The 12,073-nt window shown below is 37.9% G+C and overlaps 1 long non-coding RNA gene across 5 annotated transcripts in view; it reads left to right on the forward strand.

Annotated features, from left to right (window-relative positions):
* Positions 1–70: 70 nt before the first annotated feature.
* LOC106698007 overlaps positions 71–12,073 on the forward strand; it is a 31,440-nt gene continuing 19,437 nt past the window's right edge. For 4 of the 5 annotated variants that reach the window (XR_002830535.1, XR_002830534.1, XR_002830536.1 and 1 more), the window contains exons 1-4: positions 71–164; positions 1,160–1,258; positions 5,059–5,163; positions 6,321–6,472. This is a non-coding gene — a long non-coding RNA (uncharacterized LOC106698007). The remainder of the gene's footprint in view (positions 165–1,159; positions 1,259–5,058; positions 5,164–6,320; positions 6,473–12,073) is intronic. The other variant, XR_002830537.1, reaches the window with a different exon arrangement.

Raw genomic sequence — 12,073 nt, forward strand, 5'->3', positions numbered from 1 at the left:
GTAAGCTCCTCCTGTCGCACAATTTAGCTGTCACGCGTCGCAAAAAGCGGCCTCACTTGGCGGCTGCCGGGACACGTGACGGCCGGGGTCGCCGCGCGCGCGGGCGGGAAAGGTGGGGCGAGCGGCTCCGACCCGAGTGGGGGCTGCCTGTGGACGCGGACGGGGTGAGGACGGGAGGAGAGCGCCGGGCTCGCCCTGGGGCGGCGGGAGGAGGAGGAAGACAGCGCGCCCGGGCTCCTGCTCCGTTCAGCGGCCCCCGCGGGCACCGCCGGAGCGCGGAGCCTGCTCGCTCTGTTTTGTTCGCTGCCTCCCCAGCCCGCTGTCTCGTTTCTTGCTGAAGGTTAGGCCTAACGTAGACGGTCCCCTTCCTCACTCCCACAATCCGAGGAGTTTCGGAACTCAAACCGCATAGGTTATTCCCCCGCCCCCCATCCCTCTCCCCTCCCCCCACTCCTCTCCCCTCCCCCCATCCCTTTCCCCTCCCCCTCCCCCTCCCCCGCGCGCCTTTGGACCCGTAAGGTGCACCGGGCTCCACTGGGGTGTGGTCTGCACTTTTGAAGAAACAGCCGCTCGCGATATCTGGCAACTTTTAACGCACAGTCTTTTTTGAGAACGAGCTTTTCCCAAGCGCTGAACTATGTTTTTTGTCGGTGGAACAGCACAGAATTTAGGATTTAATTAGCTGGCTTCTTGAAGTGTTTGAACTGAATTTAAACTGAAGGAGGGCGGGGCAGGATAAAAGCCAGGAAAGGGAAAAAAGCCAACTCTCCTTGGTGTAGTAAACATCCAAGCTAGCCTGTTAGTGACATATAGCTAAATAGTGTAAATTTAGGGTTGTTGTTTTTCTTTAAATGACTGTATAGTATCCAGGAATGCCAATAAAGTTTCCAACAGGTAGCTTTTGTTTTGTCTGAGCACTGAATAGATATTATTCTAGGCAATTGCCTACCTTTAGATGATCGGAGGCTGAAATACAATGGCTTTGTTAAAAGCTGCTTGGGAGAAAGTGATAGGGATTCGTTAGATAGCTACTTCAATAATGGCTTAGTTGGCATGCTTCTTAAGAAGTATGTATACCATTATGTTCTTGTCTTACACTCTGTGTAAGATCTGTTGGACTTATGCTGGGATTTAATGTTTATCTTTTTGTCTTCTCAAGTCTCATGCATTAATTTGACAAACATTTGTTGAAGGTCTGGAGTTCTGTGACCAGATTTTCTGAACTCCAACTCATGACATGTGAAAAAGAATTTTTCTGGTGTGTATTTCAAAAGTTTTTACAGCTATTTATATGTTTGATGCATTGCCTTGGTTGAAAATAATAATTAAAATATATGAAATAACAACTCTTGGAAAAAGCCAGATTATAAATGTCCTCCCTGGTAACTAAGAGCCAGACAGAGAGTGTTCTAAGGCCCTGGAGTTAACAGCTAGGATTACAAAAGAGTTCTTGTCCCTGGAGTGATTGAGTCCTTTAGAGAAACAGACTGAGGTCCAAACCAATCTGTTTCGATAATGCAATTTTAAATGGTAGGAATGAAATGTTAGGGGAGCACTGCATGTGATAAAATATACATAACAAAACTTACCATGTTAACAATTACAAGTGTACAATTCAGTGCATTAAATGCATGCAAATGTATTTGGCTTATTTTTGCCTTCCCTTATTCCAGAATGGATTTAATATTGCTGGCATGCACATAGTAGCTGCTTAGCAATGATGGAATTTAAAATGACCTATGTAAGGACTGAGAAATATAGTCAATGGGTATTCTTTTTAAAAATAAATTTAGATATAATACAGAAAACATTCACATTTTTAGCACCATGGAGTTTTAGCCTAATTCTTATTATAAGCAGGAAAAAAAGAAAAGCCATAATTTACTTAGTTAATTAGGAGCACGGCAATTTAGTGGCAGAAATGGAGCCTAGAACCTAAATCTCCTAATTGCCAGTCCTATTTCTTTTAACCTAGTCCTAGACCAGGGGTGGGCAACCTTTTTGTGAGTGTGTGCCAAAACCAGCAGAATCTCTGACTCAAAATTCTTCTGTGTGCCAACCCTAATTTTTTGAGAACATGTTACACCTACTTGATATCTCTTAAGGTGTACGTATGTGAAGAACCTTGAAGAAATAATAAAATTCATTCGAGCGACAAAAACACAGTATATGATGATGAAAAATACATTTATTTTTTAATGTACACTGATAGTCCAACAGAAAACTTTATGACTCCGTTTGATATTATCAGTAGGACTTGTGCTGCAGCATCACTAATGACAGAAATTTTACATCAGGTTTATATTTCGTGACCTTCAGAGATATGCACGAGCTACTACTTTCATCCGTCAGGCTACTCCTATTACGAGACTTAACAAAATTCATCACTGAGAAAGATTCACAAGCGTATGTGGATGAAACCAAAACACTGGTAGGATCTAGGAAGGCAGGGAGAGTTAAGGCAGAGGCATAGAAATTGCTCTTCCCCCTCTCGTCAATCCATGTCTATGGTCTTTAATATCTTAATTATCTTTAATATCTTGTTATGTAAAATTATTTATCTAAGATGCACCTACACTGAATTTATCTGGAAAAAAAAGTCGATATTAAGAAAAAAATTGTAAATGAAAGATTATAAGAGAGGGTTTCGCATGCCAGCAAAAGTTACTAGCGTGCCATGTTTGGCACGCGTGCCAGGGGTTGCCCACACCTGTCCTAGACCATGCCACTATAAGTACTTTAAAATAGAATCCTCATTTAAACAGAACTCAAAGCATTATATGCCCTTCAAAATTTTTACCATAGAAAAACACTTAAAATTTTACATATTTCTAGTGCTAAAACAAGTATTGATAATAATTTTAATTGTATATATCAAATGTAAACAACAAAAATAAAAATTTTTAAAGTTATAGGAATTATTTCTGAGATCAGTTATGCTGGGAAAAGTAGTATAATACAAAAAGGAGATCAAGACAAAATGAAAACTGCTTGATAATCTGGAAAATGTAATGGTTTAAACAGTAATTAGTTTAATTTAAGCTAAAAACTGCTACCCATCTCATAGTCTCTGTTCAGGGCCAAGGTAAGGGGAAGTAATAGTACATGGAACACACTTATCAGAATGAAGCACACTTGAAAAAGTTTTCATGGAAACTCATATCGTGTTGATTCAGATGAGTTGTATTCAGTCCCTATTTGCAAGTGTTTTTAGGGAATCCTAAGTGTAGTTCATCTGAAGTTATGTTCTAATTTATATTACCAATAAAACAAATGAAAGGGTTTTTTTACACATGTCCATATAAGAAGTTAAAGACTTCAAATATATCTGGATTGTATCGCTAGTTATGCAGACACCTTTACATTTTTTTTCATAGCAATTTTAAAGGCCTTTAAAAATTAGAAATTACCAAACATATAGAAATAGTTTCAGTTAACAAAAATTGGATAGAAAGTGTTACCTTGTATTTTTCTTTTTAAAGTGAAAAATCTTACAGGAAAAATCCTAGTAGTGTTGAATTTCATTATTTTTGTTTTGTTTTCTGTGGTATTGGTGAGAAACAGACTTTCAGATATTTAGATGATACAGGGAAAGGGTCAAAAAACTTTACTTTGTGAACCAAACTGTTTTTATTGCCTTGCATTTTTTATTTCCCCTTTTTTTTTCTTAATATTAGTAAAGTGGGTTGGTTTTTTTTCCCCAATTTTAGCTTATCCCAAAAGCATTTTTAGAGAATAGAAGGAAGTTAAATTTTGGTGGTGTTATTTTGATGTTAATGTTAAAAAAAAAAAAAAGAAGAAGAAGAGTAACCCCTTACTCCTAAGGGATAGTAGTGAAGTAGCAGTGGTAATCAAAGTCACAGATTACCAAAGGAGAGGCAGAACTCAGGGAGACAGAATCAGAACGACTTGATCACTCTTTTCTTATTTAAGAAATCCCTTGTAGAGATTGTTCCTTTGTGTGCTGTATGAGGATAATTTTGAGAAGAAGATAGTTAAAAAAAAAAAAGTCAAGAACACAGAAGAGTAAACTAGTTGTAGCGACTGTAGCAGGTATTTTCTGCGATGTCTTCTCAGCCCACATCCCCTTCTCTGAGAATTGCCCCTATTACCAGAGAACAGGTCTCTGTAGCCATGTTGATTCTGATTGACCTAGAAATTTCAGTAACCTTGGGGTGGACTGTGATAGAACATCTCCAAGCCAACAAAATTCTGTTTCCAAGAATCTGGAAACAGAACATTGGAATGTTGATTAACTGGTGGCCCTGCAGTGTGTGGTGCTACGGTTCTAGGGCTAGAATGGCCATTTTCTGCCATATGTACAAAGATGCAGAAAAATATACTCTTTGGAAAAGAAAAAAGTTCTTCCTTCCTGTCACTGAGAATATAGTGCTGATCAAGGCAGACCTGATATCTGTCTTCATGGAATTTTTAGTTTAGCTAAGGAGACATAATGACAGAGAAGGTGAATTCGGGGGGCTTTGAATATAGGTCACGCAATCCTTTCCTGAGTACTTCACAGGTAAGTTGAGGTCTCACTGGGGAGTAAATGTTAATTAGGCAAAAATATGTGTTAAAGACTTTCCAAGGAGACAGAATAACAGATAAATGATCTAAAATGGGAGGGAGAATTGTGTAAGTACTAAAAGGCTAGTGGGGCTATAGCAAAGAGATGGAGCAATAAGCAAGAACTTATAAGCCATGTGTATCAGTTAGGATAGGATAGGTTATGATGAGTAACAAATGATTCCAAAAATCTCGGTGGCCTACAATAAGGTTTGCTTATCTCTTCGTGCAAAATGCTTACGGCTCTGCTCCATGTCTTCTTCACTGTACTTGGGCTAACAGAGCAGTCTCTATCTAGGATATTGCCATTGTCATGGCAGAAGGAAAAGAAAAGATAAAAGGCTCTGCTAATGTGCAAAGAGAAGCAGAGATGAGAGACTATTTCTCCCAGGAAGGTGGAAGAAATGTAGCAGAATTGGTTCTTGATGTTTTAGCATTTGCTTGTTCTAGTCTGTGGGAAGTTCAGCTACTCTATACTGTGTTTCTTCCTAGGTTCTCTGTGTTCCCATAATCTTTCCTTTCGTTGAAGCAAATTTTGTGTGTGTGTGCGTGCGCGCGTGCTTCAGCAAGCAGCTCTAACAAAGCCATTCAACCAAAGTAAGAATCATCAGAGAGTGACACCACAATTCTGGCTTTAGGGTAGAAATAAGTAGGACCAGCAACACAATTTATTTAGTGCTGTCTCCTCTCTCAATGACTCCTTCTCTATCCTGTCTACTTATTATTCCCAAAAGATTCTAACACCAACAAACATACAAATTATAAACAATAAGTATATATTAAACCTGGTATGAACCTTCCCACAGCATTTTGTTGATAAATCTGTTTGGGTACTTACATTTCCTTGTGGTGTCTTGTAACATATCTTGTTCTCCTGCTAGACTTAAAGCCACTAGTGAGGTTACAGGAATCTTATGTGGCCTAGTAGGGTGTGTCTTATGAGTAGATATTGTGTGTGTGTGTGTGTGTGTGGTATTCTATACGTATTACAGAAATATTTTAGGATAATGCTCAGCCAGGGACTCTCTGTCCCTCAGAAAATTAGGTAAGTTTGCCTTGAATGCCCACTTTTTTGGCTCTAAAGTCAAGAGCCTGTTTCCCTAATCCAGTTTTTCTGATTCTCTGATGGGTTGTTTACACATGCTTGCCTCCTTTTCTCTCCCACAAAAACACTTCCCCACTGCCTGTGCCTATATTGATATAGACCTAAAGCTCGACCCATGACCAATTACCCGAATATCAACTCTCCTCAAGAATTTATGAATTCATTAACTTGGTACCAACGATTTAAGAGGGGTCACACTATATAGTATACTAGGGGCCCAGTGCACGAAATTTGTGCACTCAGGGGGTCCCTCAGCCTGGCCTGCACCCTCTCACAGTCCGGGAGCCTTGGGGGATGTCTGACTGATGTCCGTGGGGAGCGGGCCTAAGCTGCCAGTTGGACATCCTTAGAGCTGCTGCTGAGGCGGGAGAGGCTCCCACCACTGCTGTTGCACTCACCAGCCATGAGCCTGGCTTCTGGCTGAGCGGCACTCCCCTGTGGGAACGCACTGATCACCAGGGGCAGCACCTGCATTGAGCATCTGCCCCCTGGTTGTCAGCGCACATCATAGTGACCAGTCGTTCCACCGTTTGGTCAGTTTGCATATTAGCCTTTTACTGTATAGGATGATGCTCTTTATCCTGAATCTGGGACTACCTCTCTTTTTCCACTCTCAGTAGATTAACAAGAAATTCTGTTCCTTTTCTAGGCTGTTACAGTTTAACCAATTAGATTCTTCTGATTCTCAAGTGTTATTCCAAATAAGATTGTTTGGAAATATCTCCTCAAAATATACATGTTCTTCTGAAAGGGATACCAGAAAACACCATTTTCCAAGCTTGGTACATAATCAAATGAATGGTAACATTTTGAATTTTATGTATTTGAAGTAAAGAAAAATAAAGTATGTTTTAACCACTATTGAGAAGTTAAACTTTTTATTCTAACCCTCAGTATCCCTTGATCCTCTTAAAATTATTTAAAACTCCAAAGAGCTTTTGTTTATGTGAGTTATATCTTCTGATGTTTACTATATTAGAAGTTAAAGCTGAGAAATTTTTAAAACACAAGGATATACAAGCTCATTTTATTAGCCAACAGAGTGATGACCTCATCCCGTGTCACACAGCCTCTGAAAAAACTCTATCTTAACACCTGTAGGAGAATAAGAGTGGAAAAGGCAAGCGACATCATAATTTATATTATAAAAACCCAGTGGCCCTAATGCCGTAATGACCAAAGACCAGCGAGGGTGAGCGGAGCCGTGCGATTTCGCATGCTGGGCTTCTAGTATTATTATAAAAATAGGTTTGACCTTGCGGACCAGACCTCCTGGACCGTACTTTGAGAACTGCTGTTCTAACCTATACAACTGCCTCTGGATTAGTACAGTTTCTCTGCTCGTGAATATGGAAATGTGACCTCTTTGTCTCCAGAGTTTAAGATCTATTACATGCCAATATAATTACAAGATGCTGGGCTTTTCTAGTGAAACATCAATGTGGTACATGAAAAATGTTGGCTATCCTTGTCAAAATGAAAAAGGAATAGAGAGATGGAAAGTTTATGTAAAACATGACTATTTTACTACTAGTGCGTCCTCTAGAGCAGTGGTTCTCAACCTTCTGGCCCTTTAAATACAGTTCCTGCCCTAACTGGTTTGGCTCAGTGGATAGAGCGTCAGCCTTCGGACTCAAGGGTCCCAGGTTAAATTCCAGTCAAGGGCATGAACTTTGGTTGCGGGCACATCCCCAATAGGGAGTGGGCAGGAGGCAGCTGATCAATGTTTCTCATCGGTGTTTCTAACTCTATCCCTCTACCTTTCTCTCTGTAAAAAATCAATAAAATGTATTTTAAAAAATAAATAAATACAGTTCCTCATGTTGTGACCCAACCATAAAATTATTTTCGTTGCTACTTCATAACCGTAATGTTGCTACTGTTATGAATCGTAATGTAAATATCTGATAGGCAGGATGGTCTTAGGCAACCCCTGTGAAAGGGTCGTTCGACCGCCAAAGGGGTCGCGACCCACAGGTTGAGAACCCCTGCTCTAGAGGAAAGCTCTTCTGCAACTGTAAAATGGCAGAAAATAAAATCAATAGGTACAAAGAATTAATATTGGTTATACCAAGCATTTTAAAGGGTTTGGGAGGTGAACAACAGGGAGGTGGCTTTCCCTACCATCATTTCTTAAGCTCCCAGCTATTATTCATTAATACATATTTACTATCTGAATTAGGGTAAAGCTAAACTTTTTTAACAGACACCAAACATGGCTTAAAGAACACTGACATTTGTTACTCCCTCTCAAGGATTGCATAAGATTATTAATCCAAGGTTATTAGTCTGGCTCTGCTCCACAATGCCATCTAGGGACCCAAGTGTCTTTTATCTTACTGCTCTACCATCACCATGGTGTTATTCTCAACTACAGGCTTGAAGCTGGGTCAAAGAACTCCATAATCTACTTTGTGGGAAGTAAAAAAGAGCCTGGGGGTTCATAAATCCTATGTGTTAAGGCCCAGGCTCAAAGCTAACATATTTGTGACCCCATTCTATTGTAAGACTATAGTCACCTAACCACACCTAGCTTCAAATGAGGCTAAGAAATGTGCTCTCTGACTAGTCATAAGCCCACCCACAACTGTTTTACCGAACAAGAGGGTCAGGGTGGATTTTGATGGACAATTCACAGTATCCATCACATAGCTTTATAGTCAATGATTTTTGCAATCAGCAAATTGTTCTACTCAGGCTTTAAAATGCAAGCTTTCAATCTGTAACTACCACATTCTCTAAGATGGTGAGTAAATATATTCATTGTGTCAGTTAAAAGACAAATAAAATACTTTGACACTCCTAGCATATGATTGTTCTCTTAGCTTGAGCTTTCTAGAACCCAGCCACTATTCTGTGAGAAGCCAAAGCCTTGTGGAAAGGCTATATGTTGGTGTTCTTGCAACAGTACAGCCCAGCCTTCAGATCATCCCAGCCCAGACACCAGACAGGTGATTGAAGATACCATATATCCTATTACCATACCAAGCTATGGTAATAGATCTTCTAGTCTCAGCTATTCCAGTCCCCATCAATTCAAGTCACCAGATGTTGGAATCCTATTTGAGGCCAGAGACATCATGGAAAGAGACAAACAACCTTACATGTCCTATCCAGATTTCTAAACCATACAATTTATGGGCATACTCTAGTGGTTTGTTTGTTTTAGGGTGGGGAATCAATAGATACTCATGGCAATAGATAACTGAACATACATTCCAAGCTGGATATTTAGATAAGCCCACTTCTCAAATTCATTGATAGAATTCTTCTGTAATAGTTCATTTAAATTCTCTAAACTGATTTATTACAAAGTTTACCTTTTATAATTATTCACTTCTTGAGTGAAAAAAAAACATAGACTTCTGTAATCACAGAATCTAGTATATATGTAAAGCTCATTATGAGTATAAAGTACTTGAGAACTTGTTCGATAATTTTGTTATAATACAAGTATATGTAACCATTTTTCATATTCATACATATAGCTTATTAAGGTATGGCTGAAAAGACATGCAAGTTCTAATTAAAAATAAGTGCTACTTATAAAAACAACTTTAAACTATATCACTTTATAATGAAGGGTTTCCTATTAAAGATACTATTTTGGAAAACTACAGTCATTTGCATATCTATTTTTATATGCTGATAAGTCACATGATCTGTGTATTGCTTTTACAGTTTAACAGTAAGCCTTTCACCAAATGAAATTTTATTTTTAAAGTATCTTATCACTGCACACATACTTACGCAAGCAGTTTGAATGGTGCAAAATGTAAGATCCACATTTCAGTTGCTTTACTGTGTTGCCTATAACAACTAGAGCTTCCTAAAGTTCTCCGTTATTAGAGCAAAATGTGGATGATTCATATACCATGCTTCAGCTGCCTTCATCATTTGAATGAGATAAGCTCTCAGCAAGAAGTATTCAAGAAACTGTGGTTCAAACTGTGTCATCCTGCTATAAAGCAATCTGCTAAACATTTCCGAAGCAATTTAGACAGCTGTGACTTGGTTGCGAACAATGTGGACATTTAATCTATTGACTTGAAATTGGGGCTACAGAGGAGATATTCAAGAGTTTCCTCATGAGTTCATTTGCCACATAGAAAAACACTTCCTATTTTTTATGTGCCAAGAATGGAAACCTGAGAACTATCTATATTAAAGAATAAAAATGACTGACCTTATAAATTGTTTTTTGATTAAAATATGTAGTATTATATATATAATGATATTATACCTCCTACTGTAGATCTAAACATTATTTTAAGGGATTTTACTCAAAAGAAAATGACATGCTTTTAATTTTGTTCCAGGTTATATTTGCCTTACTATAAATTCGTCATAAAATATTGGTAAATGGCTTGCCTATATTATTAACATCCTCTTTTCACTGTTTTCTGTGCTGATAAAATCTGTATTTGGAGTAAATAATTATTCACCTATGAAATGCATTCCTTCCTGACTTGAAACACAATTCAAAAATCTACTAAGACAGTTAATAAAATACTACACTAGTCAACTATACTATAATCTTTATACTGATCAACCATATTAAAATTTGAAATTCACTATAATATATTCATCAGTATGTGAATAAAGACAAAGACATAGAGGTTTATCAAAAAAGAGAATACATGCTCATTTTTTTCCTTTTTTCTGTCAGTTATTTTTATAGGTATCATTTAGGCTGTGACTATAATATGTCAAAATTCACTATGTGGACATTATTCGGGTATAACTGTACAATGTCAAAATAGAGTTATATTTGTTTAACATAACCAGTGGGTGAGTTAGATTTTCTCATTTTCAACTTTTTGGTTTAACATTATATGAGTATGGTTAACAGAATAATGAAGCAAATAATTTCTTAGACCCTGCTGATTATTTAACAGATTTTACATTACCTCAAATTTTCACTTTTGAGTTGTCTTTCTAAAACTATTAACCTTCTAATGCATTTTCCTCCTCCCACTGTTTTGTGATATAGACTAACAATTCTAGTAATAGCTGCTCTGAATGAATCATTTTTTATCAGCACCTATTTTACTTGCCCTAAGTACCAAGTAAAATGATCTCAATTGGGCCTTGCCCTATCACTTGAACACTGAAAGAATTGACATTCCTTAGCTACAATGATACAGTCAACTCATTTATTTTTCTTTGAAAGGAAAATGAAGCCAGAAGCTATAAAGACTTTTATAAAAAACAAAGCTAACTCCAAGTGTTAAATATTTGGTTTGTTATTTGTAGGCAGTTCATACAAGACATCCTTTGCCTAAGGCAGTGTTAATGGATGAAAGATAGGACATTCCTGGGAAAGATTTGAAGTGTGATAGTCAGGATTTTCTGCATATTCATCCACTCTACACTTGGTGTGATATTTATGTGGTATCTGATGGAGAATACCATATAGACAAATGGTAGTTATATCTATAAAGGGCAAAATATGTTTTTCAGTATACCATCATTTTTTCCCTGATATAGGCTCCCTGCCCTTCCTTACCTCCTCCTATACCGCATATAGTTAGAAATTACTTGAAATGGATTGGTAAAGTAAGACATGTAGAATAAGGGTGATATCACACAGCTATCGCATCAATTCATTTTAGGGTTTGAAAAAAAAAATATATATATATATATATGTATATATATACACATATATACATATATATATATATACTTTTTTCCTTTATTTATTGATTGATTTTAGAGAAAAAGAGAAAGGGAGGGAGGGAGAGAGAGAGAGAGAGAGAGAGAGAAACATTGATTTATTGTCCACTTACACATTCATTGGTTGAGTCTTGTATGTGCCCTGACTGGAGCTTGAACCCACAACCTTGGTGTATCAGGACAATGCTCCAACCAACTGAGCTACTTGGCCAGTATATATATGTACATATGTGTGTATGTGTGTGTGTATGTATACATATATATACACTTTTAAAAATTCTGACCCTGGCTGGTTTGGCTCAGAGAGTCAGCCTGAGGACCCAAGGGTTGTGGGTTCTATTCTGGTCAAGGGCATGTACCTTGGTTGCAGGCTCCTCCCCAGCCCTGGCCCTGGTCAGGGCTCATACATGAGGCAGCCAATCGATGTGTTTCTTTCACATTAATGGTTCTCTCTGTCTTTCCTTCTCTCTTCTACTCTCTAAAAATCAATGGAGAAATGTCCTCAGGTGAGAATGAAAAAAAAAAATTCTGTAATTCTAAGGTGAATTGTACTTAATCAATCCCAAGAGAACAATCTTAATTTTAAATTTTTCAAAAGAAAAATCCATATTTTGAAGATTAAAAATGGTGAAAGAGTAGGAGGATGCTGCACGGACATGCTCCCAGGAACAACCTGGAATTACAACTGAAATGCAGAAAGGCTTCCTGAATAATCAATGGAAAACA

The sequence above is a fragment of the Myotis lucifugus genome, unplaced genomic scaffold (assembly GCF_000147115.1).
Source record: "Myotis lucifugus unplaced genomic scaffold, Myoluc2.0 scaffold_126, whole genome shotgun sequence".
Lineage (NCBI taxonomy): Eukaryota > Metazoa > Chordata > Mammalia > Chiroptera > Vespertilionidae > Myotis > Myotis lucifugus.